The sequence below is a fragment of the Rutidosis leptorrhynchoides genome, chromosome 9, assembly GCF_046630445.1.
Source record: "Rutidosis leptorrhynchoides isolate AG116_Rl617_1_P2 chromosome 9, CSIRO_AGI_Rlap_v1, whole genome shotgun sequence".
Lineage (NCBI taxonomy): Eukaryota > Viridiplantae > Streptophyta > Magnoliopsida > Asterales > Asteraceae > Rutidosis > Rutidosis leptorrhynchoides.
Window position 1 is genome coordinate 98696896 of NC_092341.1, and position 13823 is coordinate 98710718.

General features: G+C 37.1%; 1 pseudogene; it reads left to right on the plus strand.

Moving 5' to 3' along the window:
* Positions 1–13823, plus strand: part of LOC139866503 (ribonuclease TUDOR 2-like) — an 86322-nt pseudogene that overhangs the window by 16122 nt on the left and 56377 nt on the right.

Here is a 13823-nt window from a genome sequence, read left to right on the forward strand (position 1 = left end):
TGGTAAACGTACCCGTAACAAGCTCCGGGTCTTCACACGCCTCTCTAGCATTAATAACAAATGCTCTCCCTCGTGCAGGTCCGATATTCTTCTCTGGATTCGGGCACTGGCTCTTATAGTGACCTTGTTTTCCACACCCATAACAAGTAATGGTAGCCAAAGCAGTTCTATTTGCATTGGTGGCAGGAGTCTTGGTACCATTTGTATTTGTAACGAGAGCTCTACAATCTTCAGCAAGATGACCCTTTCGATTACATTTGTTGCATACCACATTACAGTAGCCAGAGTGATGTTTGTGGCATCAGTTGCATAAAGGATTTTGTCCTTTGTAACCAAAGCTTGAACCACTACCTGCACCTTGCGTGGTTTCTTGTTTCTTAAAAGATTGTTGTTGGTTACCTCGATCATAATTTCCATTCCACTTTCTTTTGTTACCTGATACCTTCACATCAGTATTGGATGCTTTCTTATCCATGATGACCTGATCCATTAGCTCGTTTGCCATGGTTATAGCTTCATGAATTGTATTAGGTTTCGATGCTGTAACGTTTGCCTTAACCTTTTTGGGCAAACCATCTTTGTACATTTCAATCTTCCGTTCCTCGGTTGGAACCAATTCAGGACATAGCAAAACTAATTCCATGAATCGCTGATTGTAGTTGGTGATTTCAGTACCAATAACCTTCAGATTTCGTAATTCATCTTCCAACTTCCTAACCTCGTTCCTTGGACAATATTCGTTGATTAACATTGTTTTGAATTCTTCCCAAGGAGTATCATAAGCTACATCTCCTCCTACAGCCTTCACATAATTTTTCCACCACGTGAGTGCACTATCTTGTAAAGTGCACGATGCATACTTGGTCATGTCCTTTTCAACACAACCACTTATTTTAAACACAGTCTCCATCTTTTCTATCCACCGGGTTAAACCGATCGGTCTTTCTGTTCCACTGAATGATGAGGGCTTGCAAGCTTGAAAAGTTTTGTAAGTGCACCCCACACGAGGATTTGGGTTAACCGCAGCACCTCTTGCAGCCTCGACCCATAACATTCTGTCGTTCACTCGCTGATTGATGAGTTCCTGGATTTCTTGTTCCGTCATTCGGTTCAATCGCGCCATATTCTTCTATAAGAATGAAAAGAAAATAATTATTCACATGGAATATTATAGATGTAGTGTATATTTACAGTACATTATAGCTTATTAATAATATGAACCAGGTATTATTATAAAAGCCTTTTCTTCTTATTAGCGTTTTATAATTATATCTAGGGTAGTACCTACCCGTTAATGTCCATACTTAATAGCTTAGTACAGAATCAATTACTACCATCTAAATAATACTTAACCATGGAAAACTATTGCATTTCACACTTCACTATTTTACATATGCTTATCTTACATCGAACATTAAGCAAACCACACTAATAATATTATACAAAACATTATATGATCCCATGGTTTAATACGGCAGCGCATCGTTTGGTCTATTTTCTAGGACGTTTAGGTTCAAAGAATCGCTTAACGCTTATCCTGGCTGTCTGCCTATATTTTGGCTGTGGGACTGAAGAACTGGATGCCGGGATAGAACGAATAGGAATAGCGGGAATAGGGGTGGTAGTGTCTAGTGGAGTTGGTGCCACATCATCCTTACTAAACTCGGGATTTGAATTTTCTAATTCATTAGCCTTTCTTTTCTTTCCTAGTTCGAACTCGTCTTTTGTAATTTCCTGTATTTCTTCCTCGGGTTCACTTTCCTCCTCGGGTTCACTTTCCTCCTCGGGTTCACTTTCATCCTCGGGTTCACTTTCCGGGTTCTCTATAGTCGGTTCATCCGGAATTTGTGAGTCTTCCCCAAAGATATTATTTTCGTCATCGGATAGGTTAATGACTGGAACACCATCTGAAGATTCTGGTTCGGAGTCGCTGAATGTGATAACAAGTTTTGAACCCGACATCTATCACACAACAACTAACCCATTAGTACTACATAATATTTACATATAAATTTTAACCAACAATGATAAGCAATGGTTTTTAAAATCAGACCCGGTCAAAGTCCAGACTTACTAATGTATCCTAACGACTTATCAGTTAGACACACTAATGCAAACCTGGTTCGCTAAGACCACCGCTCTGATACCACATGTCATAACCCGTCCTTAACCATAAGAACGTGTTAGATAACGTATGATTTCATTGCGAGGTATCGACCTCTATATGCGACATTTTTAAAAGAACAACTGCATATATTTTACATTACAAACCATAATTCTTATTTTGATAAAAGCTTTAGACAAAATAAAGATGATTATCGTTTAGCGATAATCTTAGACTTACAAACTTTACATGTGATGATAACAATACAATTTCTAGCATATTTTACATTACAAATCCTCCGATATGCAGTTTTATTTTTGATACAAATATGCATACTCAAGATCTTGTTTAAATTCAACATGTTGCAGCGGAAGCTTCTAATTATCACCTGAGAATAGACATGCTTAAAACGTCAACATAAAGTTGGTGAGATATAGGTTTAATGCCGGCAGCAATATATATATAGACCACAAGATTTCATATATAAACGTTTTAATAAAAATATTCTAAGTGGTTGAGCACTTGGTAACCATACTTAACATTTAATCACGTCGCATATTCCCTTTATTATGAAATCTTACTACACCGTACCAAGTGTAGTCACGAAACGAAGTACTGTGCAACCGTTGAATACTGGTCGTCCAGTCCGGTTGGGGTTGTCAGGCCCGATAGATCTATCAACAGGATTCGCGTTTACAATACCGCTGTAAATAACAGTTACCAAGCTACAGGGAAGTATGCCAGTGGTACAACTCAACGTAGAATATATTTTTCAGTTACTTGTGTCCATATCGTAAAACATAAAATACATGTATTCTCATCCCGAAATATTTAGAGTTTAAAAGTGGGACTATATACTCACTTTCGTCTTGAAGATATGTAATTTTGACTTGGTCTCCGATTGTTATCACAAACCTAACCATATATAATATATCAATACCTTTTCTTTTTAAACAATCGTCACATATATATACTTATAATACTTTTAATAATTCCTTAGTCCGTAGTTAGCAGTTCGACGTTAGTAATTTAATTTTAAATGGTTCATTTTTAGGTGTTTAATAAACCCCCAATGAAATAAATAAAAATCCCCATCGTATATGTATTGGTCGAGATTAATCTTGACCCACGGTACCGGTGTTGTCAAATGACGTGTTGCGTACATAAAGTACCGGTGTTGTCAAATGACGTGTCGCGTACAATCATGGGATCTTATGATTAATCTTCTCGTATTGTTTACGGGTGATCCTGAACCATATAAAATTAAATTATGAGTACATATATATAAAATATCATGTTATTTTAGAAAGATGTGATTTATTTAATTTTTTTCCAATTAATCACGTAGCTAAATTAGTCTTGGATATCCGATTTCGTTTTGGTCATAGTTTCTTCGTTACAACTCCGTTTTCGTTGGTTCAACTTGCCACTTCCTTGGATCGAGTCCCTCTTTAAGAATATGAACTGTAAATACCTTAGTTTGTATTCGAAATCACAGGTCATAGGTCAAACTTTGGTGAAACTTATGAAGTTAATCATTTTCCATCATGTAAACAACCTTAAATGATTATTTTTCTAAAAATACTTATACTTTGAGTTAAATCTTAAAATTTTTATGCGTTAACATATTCATAGTAAAAATCATTTTTCCAGAAAATAAACCTCCAATTCAAAGTTTAAGATGGTTTTTAATTATCCAACCCAAAACAGCCCCCGGTTACACTCCGACGTCGTAAAAACAGTTTTTAAGGTAATCTTTGAGAAACCAAGTTATACCTTGTTAAGTTAACATATATTTAAGTTATATTACAGGTCTTGAAGTATTTTAAAAGTTAAGTTAGAAGGATCTATTTAGTTTGCAAACAAGTTTGAAAATATTCAAACTATGTTCTTGTTGTTAAAATCTTATACCACAAAATAAGATAGCTATATATAAATGAATCGAATAAGGTTATGAACATAGTTACTACCTCAAGTTCCTTGGACAAGGTTGCTGTAAAAGAGGAGTAAAAAGCTAGAACCAAAAGGGTGATGGAATTGGATGAAAGATTGGAAGTAAGTTTGTGTTCTTGGAAGGATTCTTGAAGTGTTGTTGTAAGAGTTTTCTTATGGTGATTAAGTAAGGTTTTTATGGCTAGATCTTCTTGGTAACTTGCTGGATTGTTATGGAGTTTAAGGTTCTTGAAAGAGTGTGTGTTTTTAGCTAGAAAATGGAAGTTAAAATGAATCAAAATGATGATCCATGATACTCCTATAAAAACGTGATTAAGGGGGTATGAAGACAAAATTTTTAGCTTGTAATCTTGTGTATTTGTCAAACAATCATACAAAAGCAATTACCTCTACCTTAGGGCAGTAACAAGGGCTAGTTAGGTGGTGATTTGATATGTATATACCAATAGTAAATACGTATAGAAGTTAGGTATGATACGAGTACATATACTCTAGATATACGTATAGAAATCTTGTGAAAAATAGAATGAGGATTCAAATATAGCTATCTTTTGTGAATACACTTATATGATTTTATGTATTTAAGTCCTTAAAAGTGATTAAATACATTACATATACGATATATGTATAAACATTATAGGTTATAAGTATTTATGTCAAATAACGTTACGTATGGTTATCGTTTTGAAAACTTAAGTTAGTAGTTTCAAAATATACTTATAACTTATTGTTATTAATACAAAATGAGATATTAAAACATTCATTAATCATGTTAAATATGTATATATACATATATATACACAAACGTATAATTATCATATATTGTATAGTTCGTGATATCATCGGTCAAACTAGACAGTCAAACGTTGTGTAAATCTCTTTTCGGAAACATAAATCTCAACAATTTGGATTGCTTATCATGTTGGTAAGGTTTAATTTATGTAAATATTAATCTTATAAGTATAGAACGATCGAAAAAGTGCGGGTCGTTACAGTGTTAGATAGTGAACCGACCGTGAGAGATAGAAAATCGGCCGTGTGAGTTAGTAATACCCAAGGCTCAGCTTGTAACGAAGTGCTGCCAAAATTTAGTCAGTCAATCGACCGTGTGAGTCATACACCCGACCGTGTGTCTCATTCAATAGACCGTGTGTCAAGGACAATCGACCGTGTGACTTTAAACAGCTCATAATTAACCTTAAATTTAATACTCAATCAGTTAAAATGTCTGACATAAACGAACAAATGAATGAATACAGTACGTTAGTAATTGCACCTGGTCTACAAAAACTATTACTTAATGAAAGTGAATCTGGTTCATCAAAAAAAGTACCTAGACTTGACAATCTTAAAAACTTCTTGGACTGGAAAGTTAGGTTTGTTATTTACTTAAACGGTGTCGATTCTAGACTTTGGAAATGTATTGAGAATCCGTATGTATGGCCATGCGGAGCAGATGGTGAACCTAAAGAAACTTCACAGTTTAGTCCTACAGAGCGTGAAGAGTACAATCTTGAGTGTAGATGTTATGCTCAGCTTACCCAAGCTTTGTCAAAGGAGATTTTTCAGCAATTTAAGAACCAAAACAAAACCTCGTATACTATTTTGTTGGCTCTTCAATCTGCAACAGAAGGTACAGCTACTTATCGTGCGACTAAGGGTAAGGTTTTGAAGGATGAGTGGAGGGTGTTTGCAGCTCTTCCATCAGAATCTCTAGGACAAACTTTGGAGAGATATCAGCTATTAGTTGCAGAAATGGCAGATTATGGGATTGAGGTGCCTGATGAAAAGGCAGTAAGGGTGTTCAAAGATGGTCTTCTAGAAAAGTGGGATCATGAGATAAAAAAGATTCAGAACAGGTACAGTTTATCAGGTCGTCCGTTGACACTAACAGCTTTTACTTCGAAGTTAATGGAGAAGGACATTCAGGATGAAGCAAAGAGAAAGAGACTTGGTTCTGTAGCTGCTGCAGTGTCCGTTATTGGGACATCTTCTAGTACTCATGCTCCACTACAGACAGCATACATAACAGCCAATGCTTCACAAATGTCTACACCATCGTCTCAGTCCGGCTACTTTAATGCTAAATTACAAGCTCAGAATTCTACAATTAAGATGATTGAAGATTCTCTGATTCAACAGACTCAGACTCAGACTCAGACTCCTGTGTTTCAAACTGAGAATATCAAGAAGAGATCTCGCGAATCTATTCAGGAAGATATGGCATTGGCAGCTATTGTTGTTAACTCATACAACGATATGATTGGTGGACAAGTGCTTAATAGTCATCTTGAAAATGAATACTATGATCAGATTGATGAGGACGAGCTTGAGAGAATGGATATACTCTACTGTATGGGTAGCATTGTAAGACGTGCTAGAAAGTACTTGAAGAGAACAGGACAAAGATCGTTGAGTTTAAATCGCGATTCGAAGTTTGGTTTTGATATGTCAAAGGTTATGTGCTATAATTGTGATGAATATGGTCACTTTAAGAAAACTTGCACGAGACCACCCAAGTCTGGTTTTCATGATCCTTTTCACCAGACAACTATCTCAGTTACTCCACAACATGTAATTGTAGAGAAAGAATCTTCGGGTTCTGTTCAATCTAAGGCTTTGACTATAACGTATGCTGATGAAGTATGTGACTGGTCCATCTCGGTAGATACACAGAAAGCTAACGTTATGTTTGTAGGTAAAAGCGAAGCAGAAATTGAAGGGGAAAGAATTGTTCGGAAAAATGCTGGTTGTACTGGTAAGGATAATCTGAATTGCACATGCTATGTGTGCAAATGTGACGCTAGGTTGAAGAGAGCAGAAGAGCTTATGAAATTCTGCTTCAGGAAGAGGATTAAAGATAAGTTGTATGATAAGTTTTGCAAAGCTCGGGACTTATCAGATCTTGAGTTTACTACTGACTCGTCTGATGAAGAAGAGGGGATGAGTTGTCATGTTGGTACTTGGTTCAGGAAAGAGTTGGAACATTTGCTCAACTGTGATCTTAAGAGTGGTGATGAGAAGATTGTTACGGTTCAGAGTCAAGTTTGTTCAGCTCAAGGTGAGGGTAAAGGAGGTTATGAGGCTGATTACTCGGATAGTACGAGCTCAGAGTCAGAATCAGAAACAGATGCAGATTCTCAGGTTGGAAGAAATGACTATGCATTCATGGCTAACACGTCCGGTAATGATAAGGTATGTAATGACTCAGTTTCTAATTGTTCTAAATGCATTAGTTATGAACAGGAAATTGAGAGGCTTGAATGTGTTATCACTAAGCTTAATGAGATATCTGTTACATGTGAGACTTGTCCTAAGCTTAGAATTGACCTTAAGAACATAAGTTTGGAGAATCCGACTAATAAAAAGAACTATGATGATGCGCTTTTCTACCTTAATAAACAGAAAGATTATGTTGATGTGATTAAGTCTTTAGAAAATCAGGTAGGTCACTTAAAATCAACTGTTATAGATGATGGAAAATTGATTACTATGTATTTGGGACAGATAGAGACTCTTAAGGCAGAAAAGGATTCCTTCAAGTTGAAATACGAGTATGAGAAAGCTAGGATTGACAATTGGCAGAGGATGTCTTATGTGAAACAGACTTTGAATCATCCTAAACAGCAGGGTTTAGGTTATGCCAGGTTGCCCCACCACTTTTGGGTGAGTATATTAACAAACCGGTTGAGAAATGTAAGGGTCCAGTTGTAGAACCAGGATATGGTAAGCCTAAGGAAACACCTGTTGAGAGTTCTGGTAAGGTAGTTGAGTCAAAGAAACCTTTAGATGTTGTCTATGAAACAGAGTCAGATACTGATATCGACACCGAGAAAGACAGCAAACCTTTTAAGCTTGTCAGTAAACCGGTTACCATTCTGAAAAACCCTGCTAATGCTAGTAAGATGACTGAAAGTCAAAAGGCTCAGTCTAAGAGCACTGTGACTCCCAAACAGAATAAGAAGAAGAACACTCAGGGAGTATCACCTAAGTTTGTCAGTAAGGGAAGGATAGATGAAACAGGTCCTAAGGTAGAACAACCACCAAAAGGTGAGAGTTTCAATTCTGGTAATGTGTCCAAGTATGTTCCGTCTGGTCATCGACAGACTGTTAAGCAACAAGTCTCGTCACCCCCTACGAATAGACAACATACTGAACCACCTAGGCGACAGTTTGCACCAATTAGACGTAAATTGTTACATTCTCATGATTTTGATAATGTTAACTGCTTCAATTGTGGGAGGTTGGGACACAAGGCTGTAAATTGTAGACCCATTCGACAGACACCCAGAAGGAAGGTTGATCTTAGTCCAAATCGTTCCTTTAATAGGAGATTACTTTCACCAGTGTTTAAATCTTCTCCTGTGAAAACAAATGAAACAAAGGTTTTTCAAACTAATGATTACTATAGAAAACCATTACCGAATAACACAGTTTGGAAACCTAAATCAGAAGTTATGGGTGTTCAAAATCTTGAAGGTCCTTCTGGATCTAAAGGACAATGGGTGAAGTTGTCAGTTGTTGGTGTTGATGGAAAACCCACTGCCATTAGGGCATGGGTGGCCCTTTCTAACTAATCCTCTTAATTTAATGTGCAGGTTACCTACAATCCACGCTGCAGTACTTGGATTGTTGATAGTGGGGCGTCCAGGCACATGACTGGGAACTTGTCTTTGCTTTCTAATGTAAAAACAGTGGATGGAGGACCAGTTTCTTTTACAGGTAGTGAAGGAGTATTTATTACTGCTCAGGGTGTTATTGCTAATGAGAACGTCAGCTTTGATAAAGTTAATTATGTAGAGCAGATGTCGAACAATCTGCTTTCAGTTTCACAAGTTACTGACAAAAAGTATACCATTGCTTTTGATGATAAGTTTTGCTATATTTTGAGAAAAGAGTTTGTAATTCCGGAAGACATGATTCTGATGACTGATCCGAGGTGCAAGGATCTCTATATTCTTGATATGCGAAAGGCTCATGTTAAAGCAGCTACAGGCCATCAGGCTTTCGTCTCTAAAGCTACTGAACAGGAGTCGATTATTTGGCACACGCGAATGGGTCATCTGAGTCTAAGGAAGATGAATAATCTAGTCCACAATGGATTAGTGGATGGTGTGAATGTCAAGGGTTTTCATATTCCTGAAGTTTGTCTTCCGTGTAAACAGGGGAAACAGACTAAGAAGTCACATACTACCAAGAAGTATCATTCTGTCAATATCCCCTTGGAGTTGCTGCATATGGATCTCTTTGGTCCAGTTAATTGTAAAACTCTCACCGGAGAGTCTTATTGTTTGGTAGTTACTGATGAATATTCCCGTTTCTCGTGGGTTGTGATGTTGAAGCACAAGTCAGATACTTTCGATCATATTAAAGTGTTGATTCTGAAGTTCGAAAGTCTGTATAACTTGAAAGTGAGAAAGATTCGTACTGATAATGGTACGGAATTTAAGAACAATCAGATGCTGCAGTTCTGCAATGAGAAGGGGATACAACAACAGTTCAGTCCTACTTATACACCTCAATCAAACGGTGTTGCTGAAAGAAAGAATAGGACTCTAATTGAAACCGCAAGAACAATGCTAGCAGATTCATGTCTTCCAATTGTTTTCTGGGGTGAAGCCGTGAGTACTGCATGCTACGTGATGAACAAAGTTCTAGTGGTGAAGATACATGGTAAAACATGTTATGAACTGTTACACAAGAGAAAGTCGAACATTAAACATTTTGAACCCTTTGGTGCACCTTGTACTATTCTGGTACGAGACGCTGGAGGAAAATTTAATTCAAAGGTGATCTCTGGTATCTTCTTGGGATATGGGAATCCGAACAAATGGGTGTATAATACTGAGTCAAGGTGTGTGGAAGAACGTTATGAGGTGGATATTCAGCGCAATGCTCCACCTCATGTTAGTAAAGGGTTCGCATGGCAGTTTGAATATGATAAATTGTTTGATTCCTTCAATCTTCCACCAGATGCTACAGATGAAGAAGTTCTGACTCAGATATTGTTTGATTCTCAAAACTCTTCTGAGAATGTTATCACTATTCCAGCGCAGGTTCAGAATCCAGTTTCTAGCTTGCAACCAAGTCCGCAGAGTGTTAGAGGTGATTTTGATTCAAATGAGGACGGGGTAGTATTTACAGATGAAGATAGTGAGCTTGAAGATGACGAGGAAGTTAGTCGAACGCAACTGTCAGAGGAACATCTTAATCCTCTATATAATCAACCACTAACTGTAACAGTGACTGAACTGCCAACTGAAGCAGGAGGTGTACGTAGATCCAATCGTGTTATTCTGCCACCTAAACGTCTTGATGATTATTATGTGGATTCAAGAGGCATTCCTCACATTAGTATTCCTCAAGCGAAGTCTAATGAAGCTTCTACATCTGGAGTTCCGACTACATCAGAGGTTCCCGTGACAAGTGTAAGTTCAACAGTAGCAGAAGATGTTCAGACAGAGAGTGCGAATGTGGTAACAGCTTTTTATTCATCTTTGAATAAGACAGGAAGAATATTTGTACATGCTCACTCATGTTATGTGTGTCAAATCGAACCTAAAGATGCTTATGAGGCATTGAAGTTTGAAGAGTGGGTTAGTGAAATGCAAGAGGAGCTGTTACAATTTAAACATTTAAAGGTTTGGAAGCTAGTTAATCCACCACATGGTTGTGTGCCCTATGGTCTTCGATGGGTTTTGAAAAATAAGAAGGATGAACAGGGTATTGTTATCAGAAACAAAGCTAGATTGGTGGTGAAGGGATATCAACAGATCCCTGAAATTGACTATGATGAGGTATTTGCTCCGGTAGCGAGACTGGAGGCTATTAGGATTTTCTTGGCCTTTGCATCCTTCATGGGATTTAAAGTTTTTCAGATGGATGTTAAAAGCGCATTTTTGTACGGCGAGATCAATGAAAGAGAGTTTGTTGAACAACCACCTGGTTTCGAAGACCCGCATTTCCCAGAAAAGGTTTATCGACTTGAAAAGGCACTTTATGGTCTTCCCCAAGCTCATAGAGCATGGTATGCAACGTTGTCCAACTACATGATTGAAAACGGTTTTAGGAGAGGTGTCATTGATTAAACACTTTTCATCAAGAAGAAGGGACAAAATCTTATGTTAGTGCAGGTTTATGTTGATGATATTATCTTCGGGTCAACAGTTCAGGGAATGGTTGATGAGCTTGAGAAGGTCATGCAGCAGAAGTTCAAAATGAGTTCAATGGGAACGATAAAGTTTTTCTTAGGTCTGCAGGTAGCTCAGACGGATAAAGGTATCTTTTTGCATCAAACCAAGTATGTTGCTGATATTCTGAAGAGGTTTCAAATGGAATCAGAAAGACCTGCTAAGACTCCATTGTCTGTGAATCATGGGATATCACCTGATTGTGAGGTTGCCTTAGTAGACCAAACGTTATACAGGGCAATCATAGGCTCTCTAATGTATCTTACAGCTTCTTGACCAGATATCATGTTTGCAGTTTGTCTGTGTGCCCGTAATCAGGCGAATCCTAATGTTCATCATATGTTAGTGGTTAAGAAGATTCTGAGGTATTTGAAAGATACACCGAGCTTAGGGTTATGGTATCCGTGTGAGGATGGTTTTGATCTCACAGCATATAGTGATTCTGATTATGGAGGTTGTAAGAAAGATTTTAAGTCAACATCAGGGGGTTGTCAGTTTCTGGGAAGCAAACTTGTTACCTGGAAGTGTAAGAAGAAGACAGCAGTGGCTCAGTCCACCTATGAAGTAGAATACATTTCCACGGCCAGCTGTATATCTCAGGTCATCTGGATTCAACAGCAACTACGTGACTACGGTTTGTAAATTTCTAACACTCCTATTTATGTTGATAATACTGCTGCCATAGCTGTCACTAAAAATCCCGTAAATCATTCTAAAACGAAACATATAGGGATTAAATACCATTTCATTAGAGATTGCTATGAGAAAAAGCTGATAGATGTAGTGCAGATAGACACTACAGCCCAAAGGGCTGATCTCTTCACAAAAGCTTTTGATAAACCACGCTTTGATTTTCTGTTAAAGGAAATAGGTATTAAATTGCTTAATGACGTGGTTCCTGAAACTGAGGTTCCTAACACAGAGGAACCTAACCACGAGGCTGAGTTGTGAAGAACTTGAAACTTCTTGTATAATATGTGTAGCTTTGCATGGTAGTTTGCAGGTATTTTGCATGTTCTCGTGTCATTTGCATGATAGGTTAGTATTTCATGATATTTCTGCATGTTTGCTTATGTTTTTAGATAGTTTTATGCTTTTGTACAGAGAAAATCAAAAAGTCATAAAAATCGGAAAAACCAGAAAAAAAAATAAAAATTGAAAAATGAAAAATCCATAAAGTTTGAAAAACTTGAAAATGAGTTGCTTATTCTATGTTATGGGGAAGTGATTGCAATACTGAACTGACATGTTAGTTGTGAAAAACAAGTAATACAGGATGACTGATAATGTGTTAGTAGACTTTATTGGCCTAATTCTAGATAGAGATGATCACACTAACAAAGTGTAAATATCATGATGAGGAAATCATGGAAAGATTTACAGCGGTTGAGGGTAGTCACCTACTTATCACTGAATATGTAATGAGAAATGATTGTTCAGAAACTCAATAGACGGTTGAGGTCTCCCCTACTACGATTTATACTCGGTAGCAAAGGATAATTTTGTGAGTCCTCAAGGTGAGCATACTTTGTCTAGGATGCATACTTGTTTCTATTTACCTTTATTACTTGGACCGAAGTTCAACAACATACATATCGGGTACCCAAAGGGAGGTGTTTTCTCTAAAAGGGTTGAGAAGTGCAGTCTTGTTTCACAGACACAGAATGATTTGTATCTTGCAACGTCATCGAGTTCTAGATTTCAACATCAGAAGTTTGGTTTTTCATGCAGTTTCTACTAAAGTCAATGACAGTGTTGCATCATCATCTTGTATAGTTGTATTTATTTATTTATTTTGTTTGTTTTATTTATGGAGAAAAGGCAACATCGGAAAATCCAAAAAAAAAAAAAAAATGATGCAAGTTATGTTATGCTTATGTTTATTTAGTCAAAGTTGTAAATAAAATGATGCATCACATTACTGCAAGAGAATCATGGATCCAGAATTGAACAAAGCTTCAGAGACAACATATATTACAATCGGAGAATTGTTTGGAAGATTTAGTTCTCTACATCTGAGGGGGAGAAATTTATCAGATCATCAGATATAGAGAACCTAAATCATTCAGTTCACCTCACATTTGGTGAACTTTACTTCTTTTGTCTGTGGTATGGGATTGTACCTATTGACCTGGATAGGGGAATATCTTCTGGAAGGTATCTTGGCGTTCCATCACTAAAATATATTTTTCACTACCATCCATCCAACTTCATACATCATACAATTTCCGTTTAAGTATGGGGTTTATAGCGGCCGGTATGCGTCTTGATAAAGTATGCAATAAATTTGAGACACACAATGTTATCTGAATCGAAAAGTATAAGTTTAAGGTAGAAGCTCATGGCTGACAGGGTTGCTAGAAACAAGAGATGGTTCTGTCCAATCAGATTGAAAGTACATTGATGTGATAAGAGGACAGCGTCAACATGTTGTGCTCAATTGTTCTACCTGAAACATCATGCGATCTCAAATGAGGACTGACTTTGTGATCAAAATCTGGCATTGAAAAATGTTAAAGTAGTTAATATAACGTGATCATCGAAGTCTAGGGTGAAAGTTGGTAAAGGTTTACTGA